The sequence below is a fragment of the Pteronotus mesoamericanus genome, unplaced genomic scaffold, assembly GCF_021234165.1.
Source record: "Pteronotus mesoamericanus isolate MK-2021 breed Mesoamerican mustached bat unplaced genomic scaffold, CSHL_Meso_final contig_66, whole genome shotgun sequence".
Classification (NCBI taxonomy): Eukaryota; Metazoa; Chordata; class Mammalia; order Chiroptera; family Mormoopidae; genus Pteronotus; species Pteronotus mesoamericanus.
Genome location: NW_026555230.1, coordinates 1,934,755 through 1,950,403, shown reverse-complemented (window position 1 = coordinate 1,950,403; position 15,649 = coordinate 1,934,755).

The following is a 15,649-nucleotide window of genomic DNA, read 5'->3' as shown; positions in this document are numbered from 1 at the left end:
CCGTGCTCATGGATTGGAAGAATTAATATCCTCAAAATGTCCATACTACCCAAAGAAATTTATAGATTCAATGCAATCCCTATTAAGATACCAATGACGTATTTCACAGAAATAGAACAGACATTTCAAAAATTTATATGGAACCATAAACGACCCCGAATAGCCGCAGCAATTTTGAGAAAGAAACACAAAGTAGGAGGGATCACAATACCGGACATCAAACTCTACTACAAAGCCACCATACTCAAAACAATCTAGTACTGGCACAAGAACAGACCCATAGACCAGTGGAACAGAATAGAAAGCCCAGAAATAAGCCCAGGTCTCTATGGACATCTAATATTCGACAAAGGGGGCAGAAGCATAAAATGGAGCAATAACAGCCTCTTCAACAAATGGTGTTGGGAGAGCTGGACGGCTACATGCAAAAAATTGAAATTGGATCATCAGCTGACACCATACACAAAAATAAACTCAAGATGGATAAAAGACTTAAATATAAGTCGCAACACCATCAAAGTCCTCGAGGAGAACATTGGCAGGAAACTCTCAGATATCCCACGCAGCAATTTTTTCACTGATATGTCTCCTAAAGCAAGGGACATAAAGGAAAGAATAAACAAGTGGGACCTCATCAAAATAAGAAGCTTCTGCACGGCTAAAGAAAACATCAGCAAAATGAAAAGGGAGCCAACCGTATGGGAAAATATATTTGCTAATGATACATCAGATAGAGGTTTGATCTCCAAGATATATAAAGAACTCACTCGACTCTACTCCAAGAAGACAAACGATCCAATCAAAAAATGGGCAAAGGACCTGGGCAGATGCTTTTCTAAGGAGGAGATACAGAGGGCCCAGAGGCATTTGAAAGGATGCTCAGCATCACTAGGCATCAGAGAAATGCAGATCAAAACCACCATGAGGTACCACCTCACTCCGGTCAGAATGGCCATCATAATAAGAAGACAAGATTTAATCCAAAAACCTAAAGCAAAAAATGGACAGTAGAAACCAACTCTTTATTCCAAGTTTTCTTATAGTTTTTTTTGTCCTTTTGAAAAATATTTATTTTGAAATAATTTATGCTCACAGAAAAGTTACAAAATGCTACAAGAAAATTTCTGTACCCCTCACTCAGATTATTGAAAAATTAATATTATTTTAACCTATTTGATTTTTTAAAAATGTATAAATCATGTTTATCCTATTACAGTTGCCTCAGTTTTTACCCCTTTACTGCCCTACACCCATCCCACCCACATCCTCCACTCCCACAGTAAATTCCCACTCTGTTGTCCATGTCCATGGGTCATTCATACATGGTCTTTGTCTAGTCCCTTCTTCTTTCCACCATTGCCCTGTTTCCCCGTCCCTTCTGGTAACTTTCAGTTTGCTCCATGTCTCCGGGCCTGTGGTTTATTTTGTTCCTTAGTTTATTTTGTTGAATAGAGTCCACATATAGGTGAGGTCATATGGTATTTCTCTTTCATCAACTGGCTCATTTCACTTAGCTTAATATTCTCCAGTTTCGTTCATGTTGTCAAAAAAGGTAGGAGTTCTATCTCTCACTCTTTCTTTCTTAAATGCAGATTGATTTTATTTATTTTTTTTAAATGTCAAAGTTAATTATAAAATATTAAAAAAATAAAGCCATTATAAAGTCTCAGCTATTAAACCAACATGACACCTGCACAGAAACAATCAATTAGATCAATGTAATATAATGAGCATTCTAGAGACAAACATATATAGCTAACAATGTAATATATGATTAGGTTGATATTTCAAATCAATGGGTAAAATAGGACTTATTCAACAAATAAGGTGCATGGCCCACTATTACTTGAAATAAAATAAATATAGAACCTTATTTCACACATTATACAAGAAATATTCAGCTTAGTTAAAAATCAATGTGTAGAATCTAAGGAGTTTTAGAGGAAAATAGAACTAATATTTTTCATGACCTGAAGTAAAATATTCAAACCCAGACTATAAAGTAAATATAGGCAATATGACTGCATTAAACATTTAACTATATAGTAATACAAATTTAAAAAAGTTAAAAGACAAGGAATAGAATAGAAAAGTATTTGCAAAACATCTAAAACATGGGTAATAGGTTGTTTTTGTTTGCTTGTTTGTTATTAGGGGGAAAAGTTCTACAAACCTTTAATCAATAAATGGATAAAAAATACCAAAAAGTAATTTAAAGCTTTTTTTAAAAAAAATAAGAGAAATAGGCAAGAAATATATGAAAACAGGTTTAGTTTCAACAAATAGTAAAGGAACAATTAAAATAACATCACTGTCACAAGCAGATTAATGAGTATGAAAAATATTGGTAAGATCAAGTATTGGCTACTCTGAAAGGAAATGGATATTCATAGAAACTTTTTCTTCTTCTTAAAGCAGTCCCTTTAGCATATTTTGCAATGCTGGTTTGGTGGAGGTGTATTCTTTTAGCCTTCTTTTGTCTGGGAAACTCCTTATTTCACCTTCCATTTTAATTGAGAGCCTTGCTGGGTAGAGCAGTCTTGGTTGCAGGCCTTTGCTTTTCATGACTTGGAATATTTCTTGCCATTCCCTTCTTCCTTGTAGTGTTGAGAAGTCAGCTGCTAGTCATATTGGGGCTCCCTTATATGTCACTACTTCTTTCTCCCTTGTTTCCTTTAGTATTCTGTTTGTCTTTGAAATTTGCCATTTTAATGATGATATGTCTTGGAGTGGGCTTCATTGGGTTCCTCTTAATTGGGAACATCTCTGCTTCCTGGACTTGTGTGACTTTTTCTCTCCTCCAATTAGGGAAGTTTTCCATCATGACTTTTTCAAACAGGTTCTCTATCCCTTCCTCATCCTCTTCTGCTTCTAGTATCCCTATTATACTGATATTATTATGTTTCAGGTTGTCCCGCATTTCCCTCAATGCCTCTTCATTCTTTTTGAGTCTTTTTTTCATTTTCTTGCTCTTTCTGGGAGCTTTTTTCTACCTTGTCTTCCAGCTCGCTGATTCTGTCCTCAGCTTCATCTAGCCTGCTTTTGATTCCTTCTACTGTGTTCTTCAATTCAGAAACGGTATTCTTCATTTCCTCTTGTCTCTTTTTGATGATTTGTATGTCCTTTTTCATGCTGACATAGTTTGCAGTAAGTTCCTCATAGTTTTGCGGTAGTTTTTGGTGATTCTCTCTGAGCTAACTGAGCTCATTGAGCTTCCTTAGAACTGTTGTTTTGAACTCAATACCTGATAGTTTACTTCCCTGTATTTTATTTAGTTGTCTTTGTGGGGATTCCTCCTTTCACTTCGAGTGTTGCATATTTTTATGTCTTCCCATTGTGAGACTCTTCTCTTTTGCTTCTGCTTCTTAAATTGATCTGTCTTGATTTCCTGACTTTGTGGTATGAACTTATATGGTAGGAGACTGCTGTTTTTTTCTTTCTGGATCTGCCTCTGATGATGTCAGATGTTCTCTCTATCTGACCTTAGGCAGTCTGTTCAAGACTTCCAGTAATCTACTGTTTGTGCCTTTCTCCTTCAGCTGTTAATCTATTCACTCTGCACTCAGCAGGGTGCCTTAGACAGCTCAGGGTGCGGTGGAGTCCTTCCTGGGGGTGGGGTTATTGGGTCCTCTCAGGCTGCTGCAGTTAGGTTTCACTAAAGCTGATTCTTCTGTCTCCGAAGTTGTAAGGCTCCTCTCTTGCTTTTGTTCAGTTGTTTGTTCCGGGTGATTTCTCCACAATTTAGTTGTAATTCCAGGTTGGTCCTGGGAGGAGGTCAGTGTGACTCCCACTCACTCCTCGGCCATCTTGATTCCCTCCTTTTATAGTATTTTTTAGTTGTATCATGGCTATGGTTTATTACAGTGAAAGTATACAAAGCAGAATCAGCATTGGTAATAGGTTCATGGAGTCCAGAGAAAACCAGGCACAATCTTCTTAGACTTCTTTTTTAGAGGTTTTTTTAAAATAATGAATGAATATTAGATTTTGTCAAATGGTTTTTCTGAATCTATTTATATGATCATATGTTTTTTCTTTAGTTTGTTAATGTGGTGATTACATTAATTGATTTTGAACGTTGAATCAGCTTTGCATGCCTGGAATAAATCCTGCTTGGTCATGATATATAATTCTTTTTATATATTGTTGGATTTTATTTACTAATATTTTGTTAAGGATCTTTGCATCTATGTTCATGAGATATATTGATTTGTAGTTTTTCTTTCTTGTAATGTCTTCATCTAATTTTGATATTATCCTTATTGTCACTCCATAGAATTAGTTGGGGAATATTCCCTCTGCTTCTAGTTTCTGGAAGAGATTGTTATGTATTGGTATCATATCTTCCCTAAATATTTGTTACAGTTCACCAGTTAAAGCATTTGGGCCTCATACTTTCTGCTTTGGAAGTTTGGAGGTAATTATTGAATTAATTACTTCAATAGATATTAGCCTCTTCATACTATCTATTTCTCCATGTGTGAGTTTGATAGTTTGTATCTTTCAAAGAATTGATCCATTTCACCTAAATTATTGCATTTGTGGGCATAAAGTTGCTCATAGTATTTCTTCATTAACTTATAGTTCATGGGATCAGTAGTGATTGCTTCTCTTTAATTTGTAATATTAGTATTTTGTGTCCTCTCTCTTTTTTTCTTGGTTAGCCTACTAGAGTTTTTATCAATTTTATTAATCTTTTCAAATAATTAGCTTTTGGTTTCATTGGTTTTCCCTATTGTTTTCCTGTTTTCAATTTCATTGATTTCTGCTTCAATTTATATTACTTCTTTTCTTATATTTCATTTAGGCTTAAGTTGTTCATTTTCTGGTTTCCTAACATGGGAGCTTAGATTATTGAGTTTAGAACTTTCTTCTTTTCTAATATTGTATATACATTTAATGTTACAAAGTTCCTTCTAACCTTTGCTTTTGCTGCATCACACAGATTTTGAAAATTAGTATTTTAATTTTCATTTAGTTAAAAATATTTTTAGATTTATCTTTCTCCTTTGACCTACATGTTACTTATAAGTGTTTCTTTGTTTAATCTTTAATTATTTAGCAATTTCTAGCTACTTTTCTGTTTTGGATTCCTAATGAAGTTCAACTATGGTATGTGAACATACTTTATATGATTTCTACTTTTTTATAACTGTAAGATGCCCTGACTGGTGGGGCTTTGCACCACAAGAAAAAACATCACTGGTTTGATTCCTTATCAGGACACATTCCTGGGGTGTGGGTTTGGTGCCAGGACTGGGACTGGGTGTTAATGAGAGGCAACCAATTGCACTTTCTCTCACACATTGAATGATATTTCTTTCTTTCTTTCTTTCTTTCTTTCTTTCTTTCTTTCTTTCTTTCTTTCTTTCTTTCTTTCTTTCTTTTCTTTCCTCTTTCTCTAAAAATAAAATAAACAAAATCTTTAAAATTGTAAGATGTATTACAACTTTGGAGCATAATGTGGTCTACCTTGGTGAATGTTCCATGTGAGCTTGAGAAGGATATGTGTTCTGGGATTGTTAGATGGAATATTTCATTTTGTTTTCATACCATATTATCTTTAATTAAGCTACCAATTTTTCCAGATGTGTTACTTATAGATTATTTTACCCACTGCTCTTTTTGGTCACCAGTTTTTGTCTCTACCTTCAGCAATAGTGAGACTTATACCTTTTCCATGGTGAAGAGAAATTGTCTTTGTCGATAATAAAGATATTAGAGAGCTGGGTGGCAAAGCTATTGCCTTTGCTATCTTTCATATGAGCCACAATAAAAGAATCAGGAGATCCAAGTTGGTGGAGGAGCAAGTGGAAGCTACATTAACCTCTCCCCAGGATCAATCTGGAATTACAACTAAATTGTAGAGAAATCATCCTGAATAACAAACTGAACACTAGCTGGAGAGAAACCTTATAAACATGAACTGACAGAAGAAACCACTTTACCACAAGACTGGCTGAGCAGGGGGAGTCACACACTATGGATCACTGAAGCTCCAAACAGGTTGACCAGGGCAAGTCACAAGCAGTGTCTGACAAAGGCTTATACCAGACCCTTTGCAGATCTACATAATACATAGAAACAAATACAAAGGAGCAGCCAAAATGGGAAGACAAAGAAACAGACCCCAAGTGAAAGAACAAGAGAGTGCTCCAGAAGAAGAGCTAGATGAAATGAAGGCAAGCAATTTATCAAGAGAGTTTAGAATAATCATTATAAGGACATTCAACAACATTAAAAAATACATAGAAACCATAAAAAAGGACCAGTCAGAAATAAAGAATGCAATATCTGAAATAAATAATACACTGGAAGGAATAAGCAGTAGGTTAGATGAAGCAGAGGATTGAATCAGTGATTTGGGATGCAAGGTAGAAAAAACACTCAGGCAGCACAGGCAGCACAGCAAAAAGATAAAACAATTTAAAGAAATGAAGAGAGCATAAGAAACATTTTGGATAATGTGAAGTGTAGTAACATCCACATCATAGGAATATCAGAAAGAGAAGAGGGTGAGCAAGTGATTGAGAACCTATTTGAAGAAATAATGACCCCAAAATCCCTAATGTGGTGAAGGAGAAAGACACACAAGTCCAGGAAGCTCAGAGACTCCCACACAAGTTGGACCCAAAGAGGCCTACACCAAGACACATCCTAATTAAAATGACAAGGCTTAAAGACAAAGACAGAATCTTAAAAATTGCCAGAGAAAAGCAGGTAGTTACATACAAGGGAGTACCAATTAGACTGTCATCTGATTTCTCAACTGAAACATTTAAGGCCAGAAAGGAGTGGTATAAAATATTCAAGATGATGAAAAGTAAGGACCTATAACCAAGACTACTTTACCCAGCAACGCTATCATTTAAAATGGAAGGAGAATTCTTAGGAATAACCACAGCAGTGGAATTGCTGGATCAAAAGGCAGATTCATTTTTAGTTTTTTGAGGAAATTCCATACTATTTTCCACAGTGGCTGTACCAGTCCGCATTCCCACCAACAATGTACTAGGGTTCCCTTTTCTCCACAACCTCACCAGCACTTGTTGTTTGTTGATTTGTTAATGATGGCCATTCTGATTGGTCTGAAGTGGTATCTCATTGTGGTTTTAATTTGCATGGACAAAGCCAAAGTGGGGTAGGATTGAGGGTGGAAAGTGGGGTGGTTGGGGCAGGGGGAAAGTGGTGATGGGAACATGGAGACAACTGTACTTGAACAATAAAAATTTTTAGAAAGGGAAAAAAGAAAATTAAAAAACATAAAATAGAAGGAGAAATAAGGAGCTTCCCAGACAAGAAAAAGCTAAAGGAGTTTGTTAAAACCAAACCAGTATTGCAACAAATGTTAAAGGGCTTTCTTTAAGAATAAGAAGAAAAAGAAAGAAAAAAAAAAACAGAGGAAAATACTCTAACAATAAAATGGCACTAAGTATATATCTATCAATATTCACCTTAAATGTAAATGGTTTAAATGCTCCAACCAAAAGACATAGGGTAGCTGAATGAATAGACCCATATATATGCTGCCTCCAAGAGACTCAACTCAGATCAAGAAATACACACAGACTAAAAGTAAAGGGAAGGGGAAAGACATTTCATATAAGCAGAAATGAAAAAAATGGGGGTAGCAGTATGTATATCTGACAAAATAGACTTTAAAACCAAGATTATAGTAAGAGGCATAGAAGAACACTACAAAATGATAAAGGGAACAATCCAATAAGAGGATATAACCCTCATAAACATTTACACTCCCAGCATAGGAGCACCTAAACATGTAAAGTGAATCTTAATGGACATAAAGGGAGAGATCAACAGAAATAAGCCATAGTTGGGGATTTTAACACCCTGTTAACTTCAATGGATAGATCTTCCAGGCAAAAAATCAACAAGGAGAGAGCAGCCTTAAATGACACACTGGACCAAATTGATTTAATTGATATCTTCAGAGCATGTCACCCCAAAGCAGTAGAATATACATACTTTTCAAGTGCGCATGGAACATTTGGTAAGATAGACCACATGTTAGGACATAAAACAAGTCTCAATAAATTTAAGAAGATTTAAAGCATATCAAGCATCTACTCTGACCACAATGCTATGAAACTAGAAATAAATCACAAGAAGAACACTGAAAAACAAACAAATACATGGAAGTTATATAACATGTTATTACATAATGAATAGGTCAACAACAATATTGAGGAAGAAATCAGATGATACCTTGAATCAAATGAAGATGAGGACACAACAATCAAAAATCTTTGGGACACTGGGAAAGCAATCCTAAGAGGAAAATCCATAGCATTACAGGCCTATCTAAAAAAAAAAAAACCCAAAAAACAACAAAACAAAATAACCCAAAACAAACAAACAAACAAAGAAAACCAAGAAAAATCTCAAATAAGCAACCTAATTTCACACTTAAAGGAACCTGTAAAAGAATAACAAACAAAGCCCAAAGTGAGTAGGAGCAAGGAAATAATGAATATCAGAGCAGAAACAAGTGAAATACGGTCTAAAAAAACAATACAAAATATCAATAAATCCAAGAGCTGATTCTTTGAAAAGAGGCTAGATAGGGGAGAAATAGTAAGTGTGTGGAATGGAAACAAGTTTTAGCAAGAGAGGAATCGAAATTTAATATGAAAATAATAAGAGGAAAGAAGAAGATAAAATGAGGTAAAAGAAGGGAAGAGCAAAATATGTGAACTGAAATAAAGTATAATATAAAATCTAATGACTTAACATGCACAAACTTGAAGGACTGGAAATGAATATTGAAAAGCTATGCAGGAAAGAAAATATCGCAAATCATGGAGAAGACCATGGTGAATTTCGTCTCGGTAGCATCTAGTACTTACCACCATTTTTTCTTTCTGGATCCACCTCTGGTGATGTCAGATGTTGACCCCATCTGTCCTCAGGCAGCCTGTTTGAGACTTCCAGGGATCCACCGTCTGTGGCTGACTCCTTCAGTTGTTAATCTAATCACTCTGCACTCAGCCATCAGGCTTAACCACCACAGATTGGGCAGAGTCCCTCCCGGGAGTGGGCTGTTGCTTCCCCTCGAGCTGCTTCCACTTAGAGGGCAGTGGTCTGTCTGAGCAAGATGGCTCTTGCAGTATGGGAAATGACTCAGCACCAGGATCCTGCTGGCTGCTCTCAGTGCTCTCGCCAGAGCCACCAACCCCAGACTCTCCTCAAGCATCTCTAGTCCACTTTGCCCTCCCTATGCCTGAGCCCAGGTTAAGTGGCTGCAAATGAAAATTTGTGCATTGGTACTTTAAATAGCTCTTTGCATCTCTAGCTGTCTGTCTCAGGCAGAGAGAAACCCTGCTGCTTTTCACAGCTGGATATTATCTGTGTGCTTTTTGGGCTCTAGTGCTCTAGTCTGGGGATTCCATCTTGGGGTTTAGACCCCACACTTCTTAGGAGGATCCCCCTGGCCACTTAAATATCCCTCTGGCACTTCAGCTGCTACCCGTGGGTGCCCAGCCAGCCCTCTAGCATTTCCACTGCACTCTCTACCAGTCATGTTGTATTGAAGCTGTTTCTTCTCTCTGTCCATGGTTATAAGGCTTCTCTCTTACTATTGTTCAGTTGTTTACTCTGGATGATTTCTCCACAATTTAGTTGTAATTCATATTGGTCCTGGGAGGAGGTTAGTGTAACTTCCACTCACTCCTCTGCCATCTTGGATCCCTTAAGTTATTTTTAAAAATATTTATTTATTTATTTTTAGAGAGAGGGGAAGGGAGGGAGAAAGAGAGCGAGAGAAACATCAATGTGAAAAAGAAACATCAATCATCAATTGGTTGCCTTTCATATGCACCCTGACTGGGGTCTGTCTTATTTATTTCTGTGAGCATTCTCACCCTGGCTTCTCCCAACCATTGTACCTCTCCACCAAGTTCTTCTAAAGGGCCCTCTAGAACTCCTATTCCACTGCGAGCAAATGCAACTTGCATAATTGATCTCTTCCTGGAAGTCTTTTTTTTTTTTTTATCAACTCGTAGCCTTAGCTGGAAATGCCTCCCTCCATTAGGGTGCAACCTCCTCCACAACATCCCATCTTAGTGAGAGGGAGGCAGACTCTTCTGATTCCCTGTTCATGGGTCTATACTAGGGCATGATTCTTCTACTGTCAAAGGTGACCCGGCTATTAGCTTCAAACTGTTAAGCTGAACATATTGTCTTAAAAAGAAAAGGGTTTCAAATTATGCAGTAAATACTTAATAAATCCTCCTATTAAAAAATACCATCCTTTACAGATAAAGCCAGTCCCCTGAACTCAGTCCCATCCCTAGCTGCTCTTGGGTGAATCCCAATTATCTGGCTGGTGCATCTCTCTCTTGGCCTTTTCCTCTACAATAACCTATAGAAATGTAGAGTTTGGTGTGCTTATTTAAAATAAAACTACAAATGGCATCTTACTATAAACATTGTTCTGTAACTTGCTTTTTTCACCTTTCTGTCCTGGCAGTCTTTCCACATATAATTCTACTTCATTATTTTAAGCTGCTGCCACAATGTTTCTTTAATCATTCCTCCAACATGAACATTTATGTTGTTTTCATTTTTCTCTATTATAAAATAAAGCAGTGATACATTTTAGCTTTCTATGTGTTGGCTTGCTCACAAGGAAGAATGTTTCTTTATTCTTAATATTTTAAAAGCAGAATGTCTATGGTCTTTATAAAGTAGGTAATGTATCTTATAAAATTGAAGCAATTTAAAAATTACAAAGAAGAAACAAATAATTCACCAATAATTTCATCATCCAGAAAAGAAAAAAAATACATTTAATATCTGGTAAACAGCATCGCAATCATCTCTTTACATACATGTCCAGGTTGAAGACAGCAAGCTAACTAGAAATAATTTTATAATAGTGGGATCATACCAATCATGCCATCCCTAATAAAAGTGTGAAATTTGATTTTATTTGAATTTAAATGATAAAAAGAAACTAGTATGAAAATAAAGGTGTGCTGAATGTAATGTGATTTAATTCCATGATGCACCATACTGTGATGGTTTTATCCCCATACGTCACATACAGAGGGTCTCTGAATTTTCAGATTATTTCTAAGGACAAATTGATGATCAAACTATAATTAAAAGCTTTTCAACATGGATTACAGATGTGTGTTGTGAATTCTTCTATGTCGAATGAGACTATGTTGTAAAGTTAAGACTTTCCCATGGTCATATTTATAGGATCTCTTTCCAATGTGAACTATACGATGCTTAATAAGACCTGAGACCTGGCTGGATGGTTTTCCAGAGCCATTATATTCACACAGGTTTTATTCTGAAGGGAATCTTCTGTTGTTTCCTCAGATGTGCACTCTGGCTCAAGGTTTTCCGGTAGTCATTACACTCAAACATTATCACCAGTGTGAAACTTATGATGTTTAAAACATGTAAACACCACATGAGGTCATCCCCATGAACACTAATATTTCTTTCTAGAATGAATTTTTGGATGTTTTATGAGGTTGAGTCCTGTCTAAAATCCTTCCTACCTTCATTTCATCCATAGATTTCCTCAGTCCTGGGAAATTTGATTTTTTTAATTCCATTTAAGTGGAATCCAGCCCTGGCTGGAGTGGCTCAGTGGATTGAGTGCTGGCCTGCAAACCAAAGGGTCACCGATTCAATTCCCAGTCAGGGCACATGCCTGGGTTGTGGGCCAGGTCCGCAGTGGGAGGCACACGAGAGGCAACCACACATTGATGTTTCTCTCCTTCTCTTTCTCCCTCCCTTCCCCTCTGTCTAAAAATACATAAATAAAATCTTTAAAAAAATTAATGGATTCCAGCTGAAGGCTTTTCAATATCCACTCATATGTTAGGCTTCTTTTTCCCATGCTTTGTCTAATGTCCAATAGGGTTTGAACACTTATGGATACATTTATCACATTAGCTGCCCTAATAGGTTTTTAAAAAGAGATTTTATTTATTTATTTTTAGAGAGATGGGAAAGGAGGGAGAAAGAGAGAGAAACATTGATTGGTTGCCTCTCACATGCTCCCAGTAAGGACCAGTTTCACAACCCAGGCATATGCCCTGACCAGGAATTGAACCCGGTTTGCAAGATGACATTCAACCCACTGAGCTGCACCAGTCCGGGGGTGACAAGGTTTTCACTATCCTGAAATCACTAATGACAGGGTTTCACTACCCTGAAATCACTAATGCTTTTTGAGAACTGAGTTTTGGCTGAGGGATTTTCCACATTCATTACATATAATGGTCTTCTCTTCAGTGTTAATTAGTTGATGTAAAATAATATCTGGGCTTCCTCTGAAGGTTTCCTCACATTTGTTATTTATACATTGAATTTCAGCTTTGTGAATTCCCTGATGGTAGACCAATAAAAATAAAAATCTTACAATCAGAAACCATAGTAAAATAACTTTCATTTTGAAATTAAGGTGGATACTTTCTTCTCACATATCTTGCATTTGAGATGGGAGGACCAGGTTTGTTCATTCAACAGTTAGCTCCTGTGCCAGGGAAGTGAATACAGTAGGGCACAGCAGACTCCCAGTCCCTACTCTCATGGAAGTGACATTCTAGTGTGTGAGACATTAAACACACAGATACATAGGAACTGTATCTGCAGGCAATATATGCTGTGAAAAACAATCAAGATGGCCCTGGCTGGTGTGGCTGAGTTGGTTCAAGCATTGTTCGGTACACCAAAATGTTGTAGGTTTGATATCTGGTCAGAGCACATGTCCAGGTTGTGGGTTCAATCCCTGGTTGGCACGTGTATGTTTCTTTCTCATTGATGTCTCTCTCTCTCTCTCTCTGTCCCTCTCTCCCTCCCTCCCTTCCTCTCTAAAATCAATAAACATAATTTTAAAAATTAACAAAAAGAATAATCAAGAGGAAGCAAAGGATAAGGGGGGTATTTTATTTTATTTTATTAGGGTGATATTTTCTTTTTCCTCTTTAAATTACAGTTGATGTACAATATTGTGTTCATTTCAGATGTGCAACCCTGTGATTAAATATTTTTTCAACCTTTACTTTGATTTGTTTTTATTCACAGTTATTTTTAAAATTTCCATTTTTTACAGTTTTTATAAATATATAAATCATGTATATTCTATTACAGTTGTCTCTATTTTTACCTCTTTACCCCCCTCCACCGATCCCACCCCCACCCCCCACTCCCACAGTCAATTCCCACTCTGTTGTCCATGTCCATGGGTCATTCATACATGGTCTTTGTCTAGTCCCTTCTCCTTCTTTCCACCATTGTCCTCTTTCCCCATCCTTTCTGGTCACTTTCAGTCTGCTCCATGTTTCCTTGCCTGTGGTTTATTTTGTTCATTAGTTTATTTTGTTGAATAGAGTCCACTTATAGGTGAGATCATACGGTATTTGTCTTTCATCAACTGGCTTATTTCACTTAGCTTAATATTCGCCAATTCCATCAACGCTGTCGCAAAAGGTAGGAGTTCCATCTCTCTCTCTTTTTTTCTTTCTTTCTTAAATGCAGATTGATTTTATCTATTTTTTAAATGTCAAATTTAATTATAAAATATTAAAAAATTATTTTTTTCAATTTTTGTTCAAATACATTTGTTTCCATCTTCTCGCCACCACTTTCCCCTGCCCATTCCCCCACTTCCCTCCCTCAATCCTTCCCCACTTTGGATTTGTCCATGAGTCCTTGATATATGTTCCTTGATACATGTTCTTTGACTTGACCCTTCCCTTCCCTTCCCTTTCCCCACCCACCCTTCCGCCCTTCCCTCTTGACTCTGTTGGTTTCTTTTTCTTTCAATGTTGCTGGTCATATTTTCCTTGCTTATTTGTTTTGTTGGTAAAGTTCCACTTTTAGGTGAGATCATATGGTATTTTTCTTACGCCCCCCGGCTTGTTTCACTTCGTATAATACTCTCTAGTTCCATCCATGCTGTCGCAAAGGGTAGTAGTTCTTTTTTTCTTTCTGCTGCATAATATTCCATGGTGTAAATGTACCTTAGTTTTTTGATCCACTTATCTACTGATGGGCATTTAGGTTGCTTCCAACGCTTGGCTATTATAAATTGTGCTGCTATGAACATTGAGGTGCATATGTTCTTTTGAATTGGCATTTTGGGATTCTTAGTGTATAATTCCAGAAATTTAAAACCATTATAAAGTCTCAGCAATTAAACCTACATGACACCAGCACAGAAAAAATCAAGTAGATCAGTGAAATATAATGAGCATTCTAGAGACAAACGTATATATCTAACAATGTAATATATGATTAAATTGATATTTCAAATCAATGGGGAAAATAAGGCTTATTCAACAAATAAGGTGCATGGACCACTATCACTTGAAATAAAACAAATAGAGAACTCTATTTTACACATTACAGAAGAAATATTCAGGTTAGTTAAAAATCAATATGTAGAATCTAAGGAGTTTTAGGAGAAAGTACAAACTAATATTTTTCTTACCCTGAAGTAAAATATTCAGACCCAGAATCTATAAAGTAAAATATTGACAATATGACTCTATTAAACATTTAAGACTGTACAGTAATATACATGTAAAAAAGCTAAAGGACAAGAAATAGAGTAGGAAAGTATTTGCAAAACATCTAAAAAAAGGTTAATGGTTTTTTGGGGAGTATTTTTAGGCAAAAAAATTACAAACATTTAACCACAAAATGGATAAAGAATACCAAAAAGTCATTTAAAGCTTTTTTTTAAAAAAAAGAAATAGGCAAGAAATATACAAAAACATATTTAGTTTCAACAAATAATAAAGGAATAATTAAAATAACACATCATTGTCACAATCAGATTAATACATATTAAAAAATATTGGTAATATCAACTAGTGGCAACTGTGAAAGGAACTGGATATTCATAGACTCTTTTTCTTCATTTTCTTACAGCAGTTGTTTTAGCATATTTTGCAGTGCTGGTTTGGTGGAGGTGTATTCTTTTGGCCTTCTTTTGTCTGGGAAGTTTTGTCTGGGAAACTCCTTATTTCGCTTTCCATTTTAATTGAGAGCCTTGCTGGGTAGAGCAGTCTTGGTTGCAGGCCTTTGCTTTTCATGACTTGGAATATTTCTTGCCATTCCCTTCTTCCTTGTAGTGTTTCTGTTGAGAAGTCAGCTGCTAGTCGTATTGGGGCTCCCTTATATGTTACTACTTCTTTCTCCCTTGCTGCCTATAGGATTCTTTCTTTGTCTTTGATATTTTCATTTTAATGATGATGTGTCTTGGAGTAGGCCTCATTGGGTTTCTCTTGAATGGGACCCTCTGTGCTTCCTGGACTTGTAGGATTTTTTCTCTCCTCCAATTAGGGAAGTTTTCTATCATTACTTTTTCAAACAGGTACTCTATCCCTTCCTCATCCTCTTCTCCTTCTGGTATCCCTATTATATGGCTATTATTTCGTTTCAGGTTGTCCTGCATTCCCTCAATGTCTCTTCAATCTTTTTGAGTCTTTTTTCATTTTCTTGCTTTTCCTGGGAGCTTTTTTCTACCTTGTACTCCAGCTTGCTGATTCTGTCCTCAGCTTCATCTAGCCTGCTTTCAATTCCTTCTACTGTGTTCTTCAATTCAGAAATTGTATCCTTCATTTCCCCTTGTCTCTTATCAATAGTTTCTATGTCCTTT